The sequence below is a fragment of the Ambystoma mexicanum genome, chromosome 6p (assembly GCF_040938575.1).
Source record: "Ambystoma mexicanum isolate Mex_15411 chromosome 6p, UKY_AmexF1_1, whole genome shotgun sequence".
Lineage (NCBI taxonomy): Eukaryota > Metazoa > Chordata > Amphibia > Caudata > Ambystomatidae > Ambystoma > Ambystoma mexicanum.
Window position 1 is genome coordinate 1,078,459,945 of NC_090935.1, and position 19,264 is coordinate 1,078,479,208.

The following is a 19,264-nucleotide window of genomic DNA, read 5'->3' on the forward strand; positions in this document are numbered from 1 at the left end:
ATGCTCCTACATAATATGTTCTTACGACACATGCTTATAGACACACCTCTTTCATACATGATCCTATGACACACACACCTACCGCACATACCATGTGGATGCATGGCACATGCTCTCACATGCACCTATGACACATGTGCCTGTGACACATGCACTTACAAAAAATGCTCCTATGACGTGTGCTTCTATAACATGAGATCCTACAACAGATGGTCCTATGACAAACCCTCTAAAAACACATATTCCTACTACACGTGCGCCTACTATACATAAAATGCAGACATATGACATGTGATCTCACATACACCTGGGGCAAATGCACATATGACACAGACTCTTATGACACATGCCCGTACCACACATGCTTCTAGGACACAGGCTCCTACCGCAGACACTTTTATGACACGCCATGTAATTTCACACATTCCTATGGCACGTGCTCCTAGGATGCATACACCTTCAACACTCATTGCTGTAACAAGCACTCCTACAACACACACTGATAGATGTTCATTTAACATGCATGCATTCTACTTATGCATCTATGACAAATAACATGTTGACAAATGATACGTGTTCTCACATGCACATAAAACACATGCACCTATGACACATGCACCCTTGACACATGCATGGTTGGTCCATGCTCCTATGACACACGCGGCTAACACACAGACTCTTATTATGACACCCACTGTAATGATAATATCCTACGACATGTGCTCCTACGGCAAGCAATGCTCTAACATGTGCTCCTACAACACATGCTCCTACAGCACATTTTATTACAAAACACAACCCCCCCCCCAATCTCACAGTGCACAGTCCTACAACACAGAAAAGTACAGCACATACAGATAGTGCCTCATTACGGGTCTGGCAGTAACCCTGCAGTTGATACCGGCGGGTTGCAGTCAGACCTGGACTTCCCGGTAACAACAGGGTATTACAACCCTGGTGGAGGGAAGTCAGGCGCTGGTAATTCTGTTAATCCCCATTCCCATAGAGTATCATAGGACTCTATGGGAGTGGGGACCACGGAAGCAACGGCACTGTTATTAGCAGTGCTGGTGCTTCCGTGCCGGTCTGCCTACCATGGCAGCTGTGCCCTGCAGGGTCATACCTTACCGGCACCTTTATTACCGGACCAGCACACTTGTAATGAGACCCTTAGTCTTACTCCATGGGTTGGTATGCAACATGCTCATATGCCACATACACTTATTCTGCATGCTCTTAGAACACAGGCTCGTATCACAAAAAGCATTCAGAATCAAAAATGATGTAACCTTAAAAAAGAAAGTTGAAATTATTTGATAACAAAATACAAAAGAGTTAAGGTTAATCAAACTAAAACTTGAAGTCTACAAACATCAGAAATAATAAAGATAAGGTAACAACATAATGCACTTTATTAGTAAATAAAAAAAATGAAATCAACTATCATGGTAATCCTAACTCACCCACACACTTAAACGCTTACAATATACATATTAATTTTGTATTGATATGGTTGGATAATTTTCAACCTTTCAATTTTAATGCATACAAGGAAAAATATTCTTTTGTTTCCCTTTTTTTCATGTAAGATACACACTAAGTTGAAAAGTACTTGATGTCAAATGCTATAAGTATTTCACTACAACAAGGTAATCACTGTGTCAATGTACTAGCAAAAATAATCATGAAGCTCAATATTAATTAAATCATGAATTCATACCTGGTAACATTTCATACAAGTACAAGCAGTACAATTAGATGATACAATGATAATATTAAGAGGTTATAATCTTAATTTATATCAATTCAATTTGTTAACTCGAGTTCAATTCTTGGTTTGGATTATCAAAGAATTAAAAACATTCATATACATTGTCATCTAGGCTCAACGCCTATAACATTTTATTTTTTTTAAATCTTGTCTTATATCAGCTTAGTGTGTTAACTGTCGATAACATATTAGCTTCCAGTGTTGTGGAAGTAATAGCATTAGGATTCATTGTCTTCAAGGTTCAAAGCCTCCAAAAATCTGATTGTAGATATTCTGATAGTTATAGTGGAAAAGATAAGCTGCCAGGGCATGATTCAATCTGGAACTATAACATCATTAAAACAGTGTTTCATGTAGACATTACGTTTGTCAGCAAGCATAATGCATTCAGTTAGCAGATGTTTTAGGCTCTCAGGATGATTGTCGAGTCTGCAAAATCTGCATTTGTTATCATTCTTATCAATAATACCTCGTCTATATAATGCATTGCTAGATGGCCATAGGTTAGACCTAAACCTTAGGTAAGCATTCCTGAATTTTACAGATGGACTCCTAATGAGATAACTGGCTACTGACTGCAGTTTTTTGAAGCCAAAGGGGTTAGTTTTAAAACCAACATTTGAAGCACACTTTTGGTGAGTAGTGATGCAATCATACTGCTATAATTTCAGTTTGGCTTGCAAAGGGTTATCACTAGCAAAGCCAATGGAATGTCTGCTGCAGATAAAACGGTTAGGGCTGCTGACCGGCAAGTGACTACAAATTCATGGGTAGAGTTAAATACATGGGATGCTAGCAGCCCAATTAGTGTGTGTGTTTTCGGGGCCAAAAGACATTTTCTAAAGAGGCTGCACAATTTCCAGGAATAGCTAATATTCAGGGAAATTAGGCCTCGTTCAAATTAAACCATTGCCACTGGTACACAGTTTGGAAGCCGGAGCACTAGTTGGCAGAAACGGCCTTCTAGTTTGTCCCAGAACTTTTTTTGGAATATCTTTTTAGACTCAGCACCATATAATAAAATTGGTGCAGCCTTCTGGTTATAATAAGTAAGCGCAGGAAGGCAGGAGAATTTTCCATATTTGATAAGTATCGTTTTTGCTTGTGATATAACTGTCGCTAGTTTTAGTTCAATATCAGTGAGGTATCGGTCATCATTGGGTCGATCATGTATATTAATACCTAGGTAGGTGTATTGATGCACCACTTGTAGTTGATCAGCATATAGGGTCCAAGTTGGAGTTTTGGTCACAAGTCGTGGTTTCACACAGTGCATCACTTTTGTTTTGAAAAAATTGATTTGAAGTTGATTCTACCGTGCATAGGAGCACAATCCATCAAGTAACCTTTGGAGACCATTAGCGGTTTTAGATAATAAAACAAGGTCATCTGCATATAGTAACCATGCAATAGGTTGGGCTCCTAGTTTGAGAGCGTCTGTGATTATATTGACAAATTTCTCTTTCATGTCTAGAATAAAGAAGTTAAAGTGCGCTCAGGCAAAATAGAGCCTTGTTTTGTGCTTCTGTAGATGGGAATATGAGCAGACAGGAGGTCATCAAGAGTGAGTCGTACTTGGATAGATGTAGTTTAGTGTAACAGATTAATTAAATTTATAATAATAGACATTTGGCTTGGCTCAGTTTGTCTAATAATATTTGTCTTGATATAGAGTCGAAAGCCAAATGAAAATCTTTGAAGGCCAAATACAGTGATTGTTTTGTTTGTATACAATGTGCTTTTATAGTGGCTAAGGTCAAGAGATTAATACTCGTAGGTGTTTTGGCAATGAATCCTGTCTGAAAGGGGTCTCGATGCTGTGTTTTTAAAGTCCATTTGTTAAAATCTCTTAGGACAAACCTGTAGAAAATCATTCAAGGAGCATCAAGTAGGGCTATTGGCCTGTAGTTCACTGGAGATTGTCGGTAACCCTTTTTAAAAATGGGTATTATTAATGAATGTTTCCAAGACGATGGTAAGCACTTTGTCTGAATAATATGTGTGAAAATATTAAACAGAATCATGGCTCAGGCTTATGGATGTTCTTTGAACATCATGTTGGATAAACCATCTGGACCTGGGGCTCTTGCGTGACTGGATTTGTGAATAAAGTGTACAATGTCACTTTCTAAGATTTGAAGGGAGAAATCCCCAGATGGTATCAGGGGGTGGTGTGCTGAGGTAGGCAAAGGACAGGCATATATGTCTGTGAAATGGGCTATCCACTGCGATTCAGAAACTTCATTAATTTGAACAGAGTATTGGGATATAAAGTTTGCCTGGTTAAGAAGTGACCAGGTCTGGTCTGATTTTTTATGGTCAATTGCCTTCAGCATAGTCTCTCCATCTTGCTGGAATTGATAGGCTTTTTGGTTACAATGCCAATTTTTGTACCTGGTTTTAATGGTTCTGAGGGCATCACCTTGTAGATTAGCCTGGAGAAACATACTGTTCTCTTCTCACTTCGGTATTTGCGTTTTTCTTTCTCTCAATTGTGGTTCATAAGAATGAGCGTTTTTATGAATATTTTTGCCTATTTTAGTGGGATGTATTTTGAACAGTTGTAAAATGGTACAACATTGCTTCTTCTCCAAAGTAATATCTTTGTTGGTAGAAGAATATGCTTGTACGAGACGATTATTCAAGTTGTGTGATATTTTGACCGTTGTTGAAAACAAGAATACTCTTATGTTGTGTTTTAGTTAAGTGATTTTTATTTACAAGATTGGACCACGTCAAGGTTAGCATCTCATGATCACTGTTTCTCTGTTTGATGACTCTCAGGCCAATGGCTTGGGCAAATTAATTGGAGTCTACATAGATGTTGTCTAACGTGGCATCTAGAGGACCTCTTTTCCAAGTACTCCTAGGTGGGATATCTCCTGGAAGGGAACAATTGGTCATGATCATGTTTATTTCTTCCAGAAAGGAACTCCATCTCTGTTTCGTTTTGCTATGTGATGGCTGATCATTATAGAAGCAATGCAGATTTAAATCACCTGTGAGCATCAGATTGGTGATTGACGTTGACTGATAGATAAGATCGTAAAGCTTCTCTAAATCGTGGAAGAAGGTAGCTTTGGATATTCTGGCAGAATTCCAGTAGATATTACTCAAGGCGATAATGTGAGAGGAGGATTGAATTTGGACTATTTGCATATGATGATTCAGAGACACCCAAGGAAGAATCGTGAAGCAGGAGTTCAATTTGACAGCCACCAGAAATCCAGATGATGGTCTGACTTTCAAAGCGCGCTTGGCTAGGAGTAAAATAATATTATGATCATCTCAGGAGGGTGTTTCTGTTAGCCATGTTTCTTGTAAGGCAACTATGTCAAAGTTGCCTAATTGGTTATCGAGGCTAGTCAAAAGATGGGTAAAGCCCCGCGTATTCCAGCTTGCTAATAACATTTTGGATGGAGATAGATTAGTGAATTGTTATGGAGCACGGTTCTTGCAATTACATGCTATGGGGGCGTTTCTGATCAAGTCATTTGCCCTAGACAGTGAAAGTGTAGATTTCAAAGCAGTAGGTTGCATAGTCAAAAGTTGATTGCCATGTTGACATTTTTGGCAGTTTGTCGTGTGACTTGATGGTAAGGAGGAAGATCTTGGCAGATTGTGAAGGCCAGAGCCGAAAGTTCTAATTTGTCTCTCCAGATGGTATTGAACACCACTCCTGATCGAATCCAAAGCCTGATTATGGTTAAATGTGTACTATCAATTAATTCTATCTGATCAAGTTAAGAAAAACTTAGGTCCTCTAGACTTGGAATGTCCTCAAATATCGCTAGGATAGAAGCTCTATTGATATCATACGCCGGATATGGAGCCGGACAGCATCTCCTAATCGTGTAAGGATGTTAAATGTGTTGAATATTGGTTTGTTTATCTAGCTGTAAGTTTGGTCGATGGGTACAATTAAATTCAGTACATTGGGATGTCTCATGGCTGTAGATTTCTGTGATAGGATTTGAATCTTGATTGGAACACATGGAATAATGTTGAGAAGACATGTAGCGGTCTACCTCTTCGCGGATCGCAATTCGTCTTTGTTCAATAATATACTTCCCAGAATCTGAAAGCACGGGAGGTGGTACATCTGCTGTTTCAGAACTTGGTTTAGGGACAAGGTTATGCAAAGCAAGCTAAATAGCAGGCACATTTTGCTGCTGTTTAGCTGCATTGATTAGATCATCCAAGGGAGCGGGAAGTCCTATGGGTGATTTGTCCTGACCTGTCGCACTTTTCTTATTTTGTGACATTTTTAAATATTTCTTAATGACTGCTGATGAGGCCTTAGCAGATGGTTTTTTTGGATAGTGAGATATTTTTAGTGAACTGCTTCGTACTCGAGTTTGCAGACTGGAGTGATATATTCATTTTTTTTGTTTTCCTCCCTTGGGATTGAGGTATGTCAACTTTTTTGTTGTTTTTAGTTCTTTTTGTCGGAGAAAAGATGGTGTAGGAACATTTCTTTGGTTTTTCCGATGGCTCTGAATATCTCATTGGTGCAAATGTGTGAGGCAGCAGTGCAGGATCATGGGTTAGATCAATATTACTTTCAACAGCCTCCCATGGATGAATCAGATTTTCAAATGGTGGTAAAAGTGAAAGTGAAAGGTTTTGATCTTTTGGGTGTGCAGAGGCCTGGAGATCACACGTGGCAGAAGAGAGATGCAGTGCTTTTTTTTTTTACTGTGGGTATTGATAAAGAGGGGAAGGCAAAACCCTTTTCAGTTAGTGCTGAAATAATAAGAGAGTTGCGCGCTAGAAGCTTCATAATGAGAGCTGTTTGTTTATTTTAGTATCTAGAGTTTCAAATAATTTAACTAGAGACATTATTGTGGTGTTCATTGCACACAATGTGATATCTACTATGGTAGAAACAGATGGTTGTGTTTGAGGGGTTGCTGTATATTGAGGTAAAATTCTGGCCTTGCGTAGATTTGAGTGCGAGAAAGATAGGGACAATACTGAGGAGTTGCTGGGAATGTCCAAATATTATCGGGGATTGGGATAGTTCATTATTAGAATCAGGTAGTGATGTAACAAACTCATCTGTCTCAGGTTGGACCCTAAGTACCTAAAATGTGACAGGAAGCCTCTGGGTTAAGGGAGTAACACAACTACTTGAATGCTGTGTATTCTGTTCAAATGCTTGTGGTGAGTTCGGTATGATGGGGAGTATGACGGAAATTGATGAGCGAGAGACCCGATCTTGTAAGGTTGTAACTGTAGTTTCATGTGAAGTGGAGTTGGACTGAGGAATGCAGACAGATAGGTTTCTGATGGTGATTGGGGGCAGATATTTCACAATTTCGGTTGACGATGCTATTGTGGAGGGTTGGCTGGTTTCGATCAATATTTCAACTGAAGAAGAATCAGACGGAGTGCCTGTAAATATGGCTACTATTAGCAAATCCGGAATCACAATCACACTGATCTCCTTCAGGCAGACCGGCGGACTATAAGTTGGGCATTGCGAGGTGAGAGCTTAAACTGTTGAAGTTTTAGCTTCGCCAACTGACAGAATTGCCTTTTGTTGCAGGATTTCTCTGATGTAATGTGCACTTAGTTTACACATAGGTTTTGGAATTATAAATTGATGTAGACATGGCTGTTTTCAAAGTACACGCAGTTCTCCACATGTCTATTGTTCAAAGACTAACTTAAAAATGATTGGACGTAATAATAATAAACCACAAGGTATACAAATGCAAGGGCTGCCTAAACAAATGTTGTCTACTAATGTGTGAGGAATGGGAAGTTTCGCTCACTGCTCGCTTGTTTCGCTGCCAATCGGCAATAGGCACTTCCTGGTACTTTGAGTCGTGCACACGCACTGCTGTTAATAAAGTATTCTGGGAGGATGTAGGTGGAGCTTAGAACTCTGATTAGAAAAATGTCAATAATAATGTTAAGATAAGAAAATACAAGAAGAAAGTATAATAAAAATGTCAAATTATATCAGGAGATATTGTAAGAGTCCTCTGAGTTGAAAGGCCCAGGAAGAAGGCATACCACTTCAGTGATGGGTGTCAGAGCCAAGGTTTTCCAGCAGTAAGTGGTACATCCTGGTACTTCAACTGGTGCGCACGCGCTTGTGCACACGCACTGCTGTTAATAAAGGATTCTGGGAGTAGTACTATAGTGATGGTTGACAGAGCCAAGGCATTTCAGTGACAAGCAGTACTTCCTGGTACAATATTACCATAACATTAATATAATTTCATACATAAAAATGGTTAATTGTGTAAAATGTCAAATCAGTCAAAAGTACAGCTATAATGATATGATATATTTGGTTATTTATAACGTGCTTAATACCCAGAGGCTTCTAAGCGCTGACCCAGGGATCGAACCTGTGTTGCTCAGTGTTGACTTGCTTCCAAGGCGAGCACTTTGCCCCTGAGCTATCCTCCCGAGACTAATAATAATAAACGTTAAAATACATTCCTACATGATAAAAAACTTCAATTATAACATACAAAATCATAATTCCTCCAGAAAATTGCAAATAAAAGGAATATACTGAATGTTTTCAACATGTATTCTACAATAACAAAATATGCATAAGCACTTAAATATTATGCTTTACGTGTACCAAAATCTCAATTAAAATAACTTTAGAAATTAATACAAATACAAATATAAATAATAATTAACAAGGTACATGTCATCATTGTAAATACATACAATGTACTAAACAACACACTAAACATTGTAAAAATAAAACATACACAAAATGCATAAAACATTTTTTAAAATATCATATACAGTAAACGTTTAGTAACATTGACTTCTACAAATAATATTAATATGTAAATAACATTTATTGTCATTACACTATGCATAACAATGCAAACATTTAATGTGTGCTAAAATAAATGTAGTAAATAAGGCAAACTGTAAATTATAACAAAAGCAGCACATGTGTAATGCACATTAAAACATAAAAGATAAAAACAGTACAACCATTTTATTAAGGACAAAAAAATAGTGACACAACACATTACATTAATGTGACTATAAAGCATTTCACAGCAAAATAAAACCTTGGAAAACAAAAACAGGGAGAGTTATTGTGAAGGGGCAGAAGGAGGAGACTGACACACAAGTGGCATGGTTGTTGGCATAAGCCTTTACTAATAATGAAAATAAATAGAAAACCTAACTTTCCTTAACCCTTAGGGCTGTTTCCCTACCTCAAATAAAAATGCTAAGGGATTTGTCAAAATGTCTGAGTAAATCAATAGCCCACCTTCCTGTGTCAAAAACCTACTTCTGTCCCTCACACTTACAACTAAATTTACAACTAAACTAAAGAGGTAGCAGATCTTCTTGGTCCACAAGAATGGCTCCCTACACCTGGAGAGCGGATCACAGTTTCCTTTGTTAGGTGGGATTTTTACCTGAAGGAATGATCCATTCCCAAGGTCTCAATCACTTTCCAAGGCACAAAACAAAGTTCCAAAATCAGTCAATTTCATAATTAAGCTCAAAAGGTAAAGTTCCAGTTCAAATATCAACATTCCTTATTGCCCATAATTGCTTCATCACTTCATCACTAATGGGTTCCTGGAGAATGCTTCCCTTCTCCAGGTGTCTGACTCTGAGTGGTTTTCCTCACATAAATCCAGGGGGGAATGACCCCCTTCCACTGGACTCACTCTTCACTTTGTTTTAAGATTGTACAATGCCAAGGGGAATGTCTCTGTTCTCCTGGCCTTTCTCAGTCTCTTTATCACAAGTTGCAATGCCATGGGGAATGTCTCCCTTCCACTAGCCTTTCTCAGGCGTAGCACAACAGTTATTGTGGGTCCCAGATCCAAGTTTCTTTAGCGGCTCATTGTGGACAGACTTGGTTCCCTAACCTGCGCGGTACTGACACAAGGAAGATGAGCAATGAGTGTTTTCTCCTCTTCAGGTGGCAGCTCCCAGCCCTGTCTTTCTTCATTGTATATTGCTCCCTTTTTACCTGCTTCACTATCTTGCCAGGTATTTCAATGAGTCCACGTTCTCCACTTTATTATTTCTGGGTCTCAGATCCTTCTTTGCCACTCTCGGACTCTTCTGAGGTCTTTGTTGGCTTTCATCATTCTTCTCCTGCTTTCGCAGAGCTTGCAGCAGCTCACCAGCGTTTCTTCTTGGGGGGACTGCATGTCTTTAAGTGGCTCTTCGGCGGCTTCTCTCACCCGGACCGCTGTACTTCATGCTTTCTGGTCTGCCCATACACGGCATCCCAGATAGTGATGGCTGCATTCTCTTCATCATGTCATGGTCAGCAGCTGTGTCTCCTTTGTAAGCAGGATGTCCTCCTCACTCGTGGTACCTCTGGGGAGAATCTGACTTCCATGTGAGTCCTTCTTCACTTTTTATCTGTAATGGATGATGAAAACTAGACTGTTATTTCCAATTCCCTGGAGGGCTCGGCATGACTATGTGCCTCCTCCTCCTCTCGGTGTCTCCTTTGGTGGTGTTTGTCTAGTCAGCCCTACTCTTCCTCGACTTAGTGATTGCTTCCTCATCAGCCTCAGAGAAATACATGGGAGAATGTAAAAGGGAGGTGTGTGGCATGCGGAAATGGTGTGTGAAGGAAGTGAGCCTCATGGACTGGAGTGGGTAGAGAGTGAGGGCTGTTATACCGCGTTCTCCTCAGACATCCTCCCTTATCCCCAGAGTCTCTCCCATGAGATCCTCCCACAGAGTACCACCCCCAGGGGCCTCACATCCCTTGCCTCATGGGAAGGGGCTCCTCCTCAGGGAGATTTGACGACAGTTGCTACCTTATCTTTAATATTTCTGATTTTTGTAGTTTTTGTTGTTTTAACCTTAACCCTTTTGTAAATTAAATTTTTTCAAATATATATATATATATCTATATATATATGTTATGCCTTAGCACTAGCGCAAGGTTAAGACGAGGTTAAGATGAGGTCTCTATGGTGTTTCAGAAAATGACTTTTCTTACTAACCTCTGACCGGTTTCTTGAATAATATACGCCCAGGTACTTTTGCCCCCATAGCGAAAATCCAAATCTGGCTCCATGAATATACGCTAGTAAGTGAACATATATGCTAAAGTGAAATATACAAATGAGCATGCTTGCCAACCTAAAAAAAATCCAAGGGGTTGCGTACACCCTCGGAAAAAAAGTTACACTGTCCACCCACAAGTGGCCTTTACTTGTGCCACAATCAAGGGAAAATAACTGCACCAGTGTCCAGAATTGCAAACTCTCTTGCCACATCATGGCCAAATAATCATGACTTACTTGCCGACTCATTTCCCCTTCTCGGCCACTTGTCTGGCTTTCAACAATACTCTGCTCTATAAAAATAACTTGAAAAGTACACATACCAAATTGTCACTCAAATTGTCACATGCCTGTCATCCTGGCGCTTATAGAACTCCTGGAGGTTCCGACGCCATTATAATGGCACTCCACGTTATTCACACTGCTTTCCACTAAGCTCTAGTCTTTGGCTGCCTTGGCCATCCTCTTCCCTTCTTGACCCCTCCCCTTCCTTCATTCTGAGCGCTGCAACCCTTGGCGTACACATGCTTTCGGTTCCATCGTTGAGATGTGCTTTCCTCCCTGTTACTTGGCTTCCCCCCCGTAATACTTTTTCATTTACTCTTACCTTTTGTTCCTCCTTTTCCTCTGCAGTAGGGTCCGGGTTTATTTTCCCCTTTCAGGCCCCTTCCTGTTTCTCGTGTCCTTTTTCTTTGAACCTTGGCAGCGCTTTTGCTCTGCCCTTCAATCCATTTCTTGCTTTCATTTCCGTTCTTGTCTGCTTTTCCTTCCTTCTTACCTCTCATTGCTTTTGTGCCTGTCTTTCCCTTGCGTTTCTATTTCTCTGCATTTCGTTCAGTTCTACCTTTTGACTTCGACTTTGCAGCAGGCAACTTCCTTCTCTTTGACTGTGCTGCTGGATTATCGGTGTGTGGGGCGGCTGGTGCTCTCTACAGTCTGCCTTCCGATTACGGGCAGTTTGTCTCAATGCACCGCCTGTGCTGCCAGTGGCAACAGAGTGTGGGGTGTCAGCTGCTATCCTCACCCGCCTTCCTGCTTCTTGTTACATCCACAGAGTCTGCCATTTCTTGGATTGGATTTCTCAACTTCTATCAGGACACAGTGAACTTTCCTGGATTTTCAAATCCCGTGATTAGGAACCCTCAAGGACGTCATACAGGATCTACTTAAACAAGAGTTTTTTTCTGCCAATGGGTTTTTCCTCTTTTGGCATCCTTGGGAGTGGGTCCTTTGCTGGCCTTTTTTCATTATGGCGGCATATTGGCTTCTACCTGAGGGAGGCCGTATCTCTTCCGTAAGAAGCGGTCTACCCAGAGCAAGAAGGGCAAGAGTCGTCCATCCTCATCAGAAGAATCAGCTGAGGAGGAGGGGGACTTGTCAGAGTTGAGTGAAGAACAGGAAGAGATTGACAGTCTTGACACAAATATTTAAATCATTTTTGAACTATGTCAGGCAAAAAGTGTACAATTGTAGCATTATTCCTCACATCGTAACTGAAAAACTACAAATATCAGAATGCCATTCAGCAAAAGCCAAACAAATGGTCTCTAAGTACAATACTTCCAAGGACTGACATTATCATGTTTTGAAATAAAATATTGCAGATTCCGTCGATTTTCTTAATGTGTTATGACATATTTAAAACTAAGAAAACACACGTCATCTGGAACTGTGGACTGTCTCCCATCCATGCAGTAACTGTGACCGACCCTGCTTAGTTTCAAATCAAGGAAGGTGCCAGTCCCCCTCTGGCCAGGTTCTTCCAAGTGGTCTTTTAAATGGTGCCAATTTTTTTAGGTGACATGGCCTGAGGGTCCCAGCCACTACCTTGCTTTGAAACTAAGCAGGGTCAGTCCCTGTTACTGTCTGAAGGGGAGCCGAGGATTCCTATTTTGTCTCTGGTCATGGCCGAAGCCAATGATTTTTCAACCCTGTTGTCACTGTACCTGTCAAAATGATTCTTCTATAGCCGCAGGTGCAAACTACAAATAACCTCGGCTATCTGTAGTCTGTAGAAATACAGATAAGGGTGGTTATGTATAGTGTATAATAGCTGTGAATATTGGAAAAATGGTCAGAAGAAATGCTTCCTTGCTCCCAGACCCTCACCAAGTGTCTCCATTATCTGTGCTATCTCCCCCCACTCTCCAGATGGCCTCCTCACCTCCCATGCCCTCTCCCTTTCCGCCATAAAACACTATGTTTCTGACGCAGTTTGCTTTTAGATGTCGACCATTCAAGGTTATAGCTGAGGTTACAGAAAAGCGTCATGGTGCATACTCAGTCCCTACCCCCCCCCCAACTCCAAAATGTCACTTAGTGACCTCTAGCCACCCCCTGACACCTCTAGACTAGTAACATTTGCAATTACTTGGACCTGCAAATGGCTTTACCCCTGTTTTTCGTTTTTGGATATCCTCGGCTATAGCTGCAGCCATCTCTCGCATTGAGAAAAATGAAGATGGCGGCCGTTTCATTTCTAAAAACTCTGGTTTTGGTAATTTACCTGAGATATACCTATCTATGTTTGAGAAAGTATTTCAAAACCTGCTGCACGGAATAACCCCAAACCACAAAAAGGCCTCTTTAAAACTCTTTGTTCCCAAGTTGTTTCAGACCTGGTCCAAATCCGCCCGGCGGTTTGGGCTATGCAGCCTGCAAAAATGTTCCTTGTTTGTCTATGGAAAATTAATTTGAAGTAGGTCACAACTTTGGGTAAAATTGGTGTTTGTCTTAATAACTTTTTTTTAGCAAACCTCCAGAGGGGCTTGTACATCCCTGACCAACTTCACAGTGTCATCCTAATCCGTTACACAAATAAAAAGTTATTGACTATCACATTTTTTGAAGTTCCTATGGGAATATAGGGGCGCTATCACTGCCCTATACTATAATATATTATAATATTACAGGCCTGAGGTAGCGGCCCTGTAGTTATGGTTACGTTTCTCAACTCATAGAAAGAGCCTTTTTGGACGGCTTATAACTTTGGCGCCGATTAAAAACAGCATATTGTCCCCTCAAAATAATTTTGTGAAGTTTGGTGCAGTTTTATCCAGGGGGGGCAAAGTTATAGGGGAAATCCCAAAATGTGTGAAAATCCTCATAGACGTAATGGAAAAAGTATTTTGCTTGCACCAACAGCACAAACCGCTGGATGAATTTTCACCAAATTTGCATTAGAAGCAGCGGCTTGGTCCCAAAAGTGTGCTTGGTCTAAATCCATACAGTAGTTTTTTTTTTTTTAAATGGCCAACAAGTAAGTAAAAAAAAAATTGTGATATCAGGGTCAGGTCTGAAGACTCATTACCTGATTCAGGGTCTGCGAACATGTGTGGGCCAATCAGGGCTGGAAGACCTTGTATTCACCCTCCAATTGGATGGTGGAAAACATGAGCTGCGTCATATTTTTGCAAACGGTCGCCATGTTGGGTCCGCTGACAACTTCCGGTGTCTGCGTATAGCACACTGAGGAAAAAGTGTGGTGAACACATTTGAGGTTATTTTGTGGCTGGTAAAGCTTGAGGGAGTGGAATAAAATTGACATGGAGCTCTTTTTGTAGGTGAACAAAGTGTTTGCAGGTGCTGCAGAGTCTGCGGACATTTCTGCTGACCGCGAACAAAGCAGTGAGAAAGAAGTCTGGAAAACACATTTTGGGTTATTTGGTGGCCAAAAGAGGGTCTGGAAAGGGTGCGGGAGTGGAATAAAGCTGTCATGGAGCTGTTTTTATAGGTGAAAAAAGGTATGCCGGTGCTGCAAAGTCCGCAGTCAGTTTTTGTGTCCACAGACATCATTTTGGATAGCAGGGGGTTTGGGGCATGTTATTTGAAGGTGTTTTAAAAGTACATGTTATATGGTTTACTTCTATTGTGGTGGTTGTGGCCAGTGGCTAGATACTTGGGGGCATGGCCGCTGGCCACATACAGTATAGTGATATGTGTATAGTTATTAAGTATTATAGGGAGAGTATACCGTATTTTTAATATGGTGGAATGATATAATTGAAGTGTGTATGATAGTAGGACAATTGAGGATAGTGTTCTTTGATGTCTCCTCCGTCTTTTATACGGTCAACCATTGTATCCTCATTAAACGGTTACATGATACTTTTAGGATCATGGACAGAGCATTGGACTGGGTGACCTGTTATCTTTACAAAACGCCCTTCCCAGCTGCAAGTGGGTTATTTCTAATGTACCACCTCACTTTCTACTTGCAGCCTTCCCCATGGTTCTATCCTATGATTGTGGTTATTGTAAGGAACTCATGGTGCCAACAGTAAATACAACACAGTTCACAGGTGTTTATTGAACGTTATAATGGATGAGATAAATGCCTAATCTAAACCTAAATCTAAGATGAGAGCAAGCTATGACCATCAAATAATATTAAGGCAGTCCTAGTGGCATCTTGTCAAATTAAAAAAGGTCCTTTACTAAAAAAAAAATTATTGCCAATCCTTACAAAAAGAGTGTGGGATAATGTTCACCGGAAAAGAAAGAAATGTTCTGCAAATGAAAAGTCAGGATGGTATGGCTGGGTCTCCCTTCCCCACATTTTAAGCATGGGACAAGGCAGTACTTCTGAGCACAGCACACTCCTGGGCCTTGTTAGCATGAGGTTCACAGTTCCAGTTCAGCGTTATCAAAACCTTCTGAGGCTAATTCTCTTTTCTGATAAGTCTGTTGCTTTAGAAGGCCTGCTGATTCACAACAATAAACAAACAAACAAAAGTTCCTGCAGTGGTTTTGCACCCAAGTGATTGCTGTTTGCCCCTAGGATCTCTTTACACTGGGCTCAGATCCTCCTTGCAACTTGGACCTCCCTCCATCGGGTTGCCTACATCCTTTCAAATGCAGCTTGTAATTGTCTAGAGCCTTAATGTCCTTTTTAACAACTTCTCCTTGTGGACAACCTTCGGCCGGGTTCACTCTTGTCCGATACACAGTTCAACTTGCTTTATCACAGTACGGGATTCACTCTCATTGGCTCTCCCCTTGGCATCCCTCTGTCGGGTTCATATAGCCGCTTTAACACACTGTTCACAGTTTTATCTCAGTCTGTTAACTTGGGCCTCCCTCCGTCGGGTTCACTGCGGTCTTTCTTTAACACAGTTCATGCACCTTTCTAACACAGTTCATGAGTTGCTCATTTTCATCAGAAAGTGGGGGTTTCCTTCTCCTAGGTTTCTTTCAGCATCCCTCTGTTGGGTTCAAACTTGCCTTATTCAACAGTTCACAATCTTATTCAGAAAGCGGGGTTCCCTTCCCCTAGCGTTCCTCTGGCAATGGGTCAAAGATGTTTATTTTAAAAGGGATTTGGCGTGTCCCTTGTAGGACAACTCTGACACCTCTTGCCACCCCTTCCTAGGGCCTTCTGGATCTTGCAGTTTCAAAAGTTCCCGGTCAAAGTCTTTTGAAAGAGCGCCCACGTGGTGACAGACTCCTCTGCACTCACACCTCAACAGGGTTTTCTTTAAAGTTCAAACACACCCGCAAGTTTTTTCTATTTCAAATTCCTTGCATTCAAAATGTTGCTACTTGCAACCTTGGACTCAACACATTGCGGTTTTCTATCAGGGTCCTCTGACTCACTGGCTCTGCTGAACCCATTGGTTTCTTTGATCTCTGGAGTCAAGGATAGTACCACGGTAGCTAGCATGCCTCTCCACCTGCATTATTAATGCTGGAGGCCCCTGTGTACCGTTCACATCTGCTGCTACACATACCAACTGTAACTCCTGGTCTCACGATTTCCCTTTCGGAGGCTTTGCGGGTTTGGGTTGCAAAGGTCAAGGGCAATCCCCCTTCGTCGTCATTCCAGGTTTTACCGCCTTTCTTTTCCATTTGAACTGCCGGCTTGGTGTAGCTGTCACCTCGTGTGTTTGGCCTTGCTCGAAGTGTGCTTTTGTGCTCCGCCTTTTATCCCTGTGGGGAAGGTAAACGGCTGTTAGGTGTGCGTGGTTACTGTCAATTGCCTGACTAGCCTAATCCGTGGGGAATGGCACAGTTTTAGGTTCAACATTTTTACATCAGCCGAAAATGCTCCTATATTGGTGGTAAGTATGATAATAGGAAATTGTAGCAAATTAGGGTGCACTGGTCAAAACCCATGAAATTCAGTGAAAAATACTTTGTTAAATGGACGTTATGGTTAAGTTGCACTAATAAAAAAACAATGAAATTCAAAGGAAAAGGGCTGTTCAAGGGATGTTATGGTTACAAGTAAAACGGAAAACCCCCAGAAATTCAGCATTTATGGTAAGCTAAGCAACCATAACTCGCGTCACCACCGTACACTACTAACACTTACACCCAGGACATCGAAAATGCCATTGATCACATCACTGATGACATCACATATTAAATTAATTGGGATGCAAAGTTCCTATAAGGGGTTGTGTTTACAATGTTAGTAGCAAGATGTCAGGGGTGATTTGGAGATCTATAATGAAGTTCTTCATGTATTAAAGAAGGTACTCATCAAAATATTATATTGGAGTGCTGTTGTTAATACAGGAACCTAATGATACATACAGATAGGTAATGGCTGCAGCATGCACCATAGAAGTACAGCATGTTTAATTTGCCAATTGTGGCTACTAAAATAATGAATGCTACTTTAGCAGAGTATTTAGTAATGTTTAACATGGAATAAATAGTAATAATTCAAGATTTACCACTTAATTGTGTTAGTAAAAACAATACATATAAAGATCCACAATGCTTACAAATTAGAGGCACATACAGGGAAAGTAAAAGAAGCAAAGAAGAAACATCGCCGGATAAATTCAATAATACGTTCCTTATATATACAAATGTATTGTGACTTTGAAGCCTGCTTATTGCTTAATATATGTGCACCATGAGCTGAGTCCAAACCCTAAGGAAAGTATGTTAAGAACATACAAGCTCTCTACATATTTAGCACCTTTTCAACTTTCATATTTTCACTGTCTGTAAATAAACTGCCTGGCCTACAAATGTCAGTCAATAAAAACAAGTGGCCCAGATATTTGATGTCATGACTGATGTGATCAATGACATTTGTGATGTCATTTTTGATGTCCTGGCTGTTAGTGCTAGAAGTGCACGGTGGTGGCGCGAATTATGGTCACTTAGCTTACCATAACTGGCAAATTTCTGAGGGGTTTCGGTTTTACTTGTAACAATAACATCCCTTTAACAAAGATTTTTCTTAGAATTTCATAGGCTTTTATTAGTGCAACAATAGCGTCCCTTCATATACATATTGCCCAAATTTACTGATTACCTTTTTTGCGTAAGTTACATAAAAAGTAATTTAGTCTTACTTTCATCCTTGGGACACTCTAGACCTATCCAGTATTCAGGCCTTTCCCCCGAGGACCAGACCGCACCATTATGCACCTTGAGGCTATGTTTACTTTCATGGGACTACCCATTCAACCAGCGCCGTTCTCGATTGCACAACCAGCACCCGGCCACATCAGCCTGCATGCACGGGGTACCGGACCCACCACCCATTCCCTTATCTATGGCAAGTCAAATCATCACAGCCTGGGCAACCTAAGCCCATCACCCCTACTTTCCTGCACCCGATGCAAGCCACTGGCCTTGATATGGTCACGCGTGACCCTTCACAATAGGTTCACTGGCTCCATGCTTAATAAATAGGGCACAGTTATAATAAATAACGTCATTCTCACAAGCTAACCGCAAAGGCTAGCAAGCTAATGGTTAGTCCTCTGCCTACCACCATCCAGACAGCTTGTCACTGCACAGTAACTTGTCCCACCACCGTGGGCCTCCACGCGTAATACCAAATGACCTGCGTAGTAACCACGACCCATGACTTGGGCTCCTTAATCGTCCGTGCCCCTCATTCAACAATTTTACACCTGCAGGCATTATTAAGCTCCACATCCACCAGTGGGACTGCCCTTCCTGCATTACCCGCTGCCACACACGTGCATCTGAATCAGACAGTGACCAACAGTGACAATATCCAAGCAAGACTTAACAGATTACTGACCCGGTAAGCACTGCCCTCCATACTTCAAACCACTACACATGATTATCTATGCAAAGGACCACCACATGGGACCATGCAGTCAAATTTACCTGACAAATTATATTCCCTTCTGACCATCTGCAATTGTCACAACCATCAATCTTCATCACTGATATATCTCATTATTGAATGTTTATATAACTGATCACAACAATCCATTAATGAGGGACCTATGCTATACATTTCTTTTAACCATCACCTCTAAAATGTATACACTGCACCGGGTACACCACATGGGATTGATAACCACTGGGTAATACCAACCAATTGGCGATGCTCTTTTGGAATTCTTGTATGTGAAATGAGTAGCCTTGAAAATGACACAAGATGGTCGAAACACGTGTGGGCTATACAATTAAATATATGTTGTACACATATAAACGTCCAACTTTTTCATTT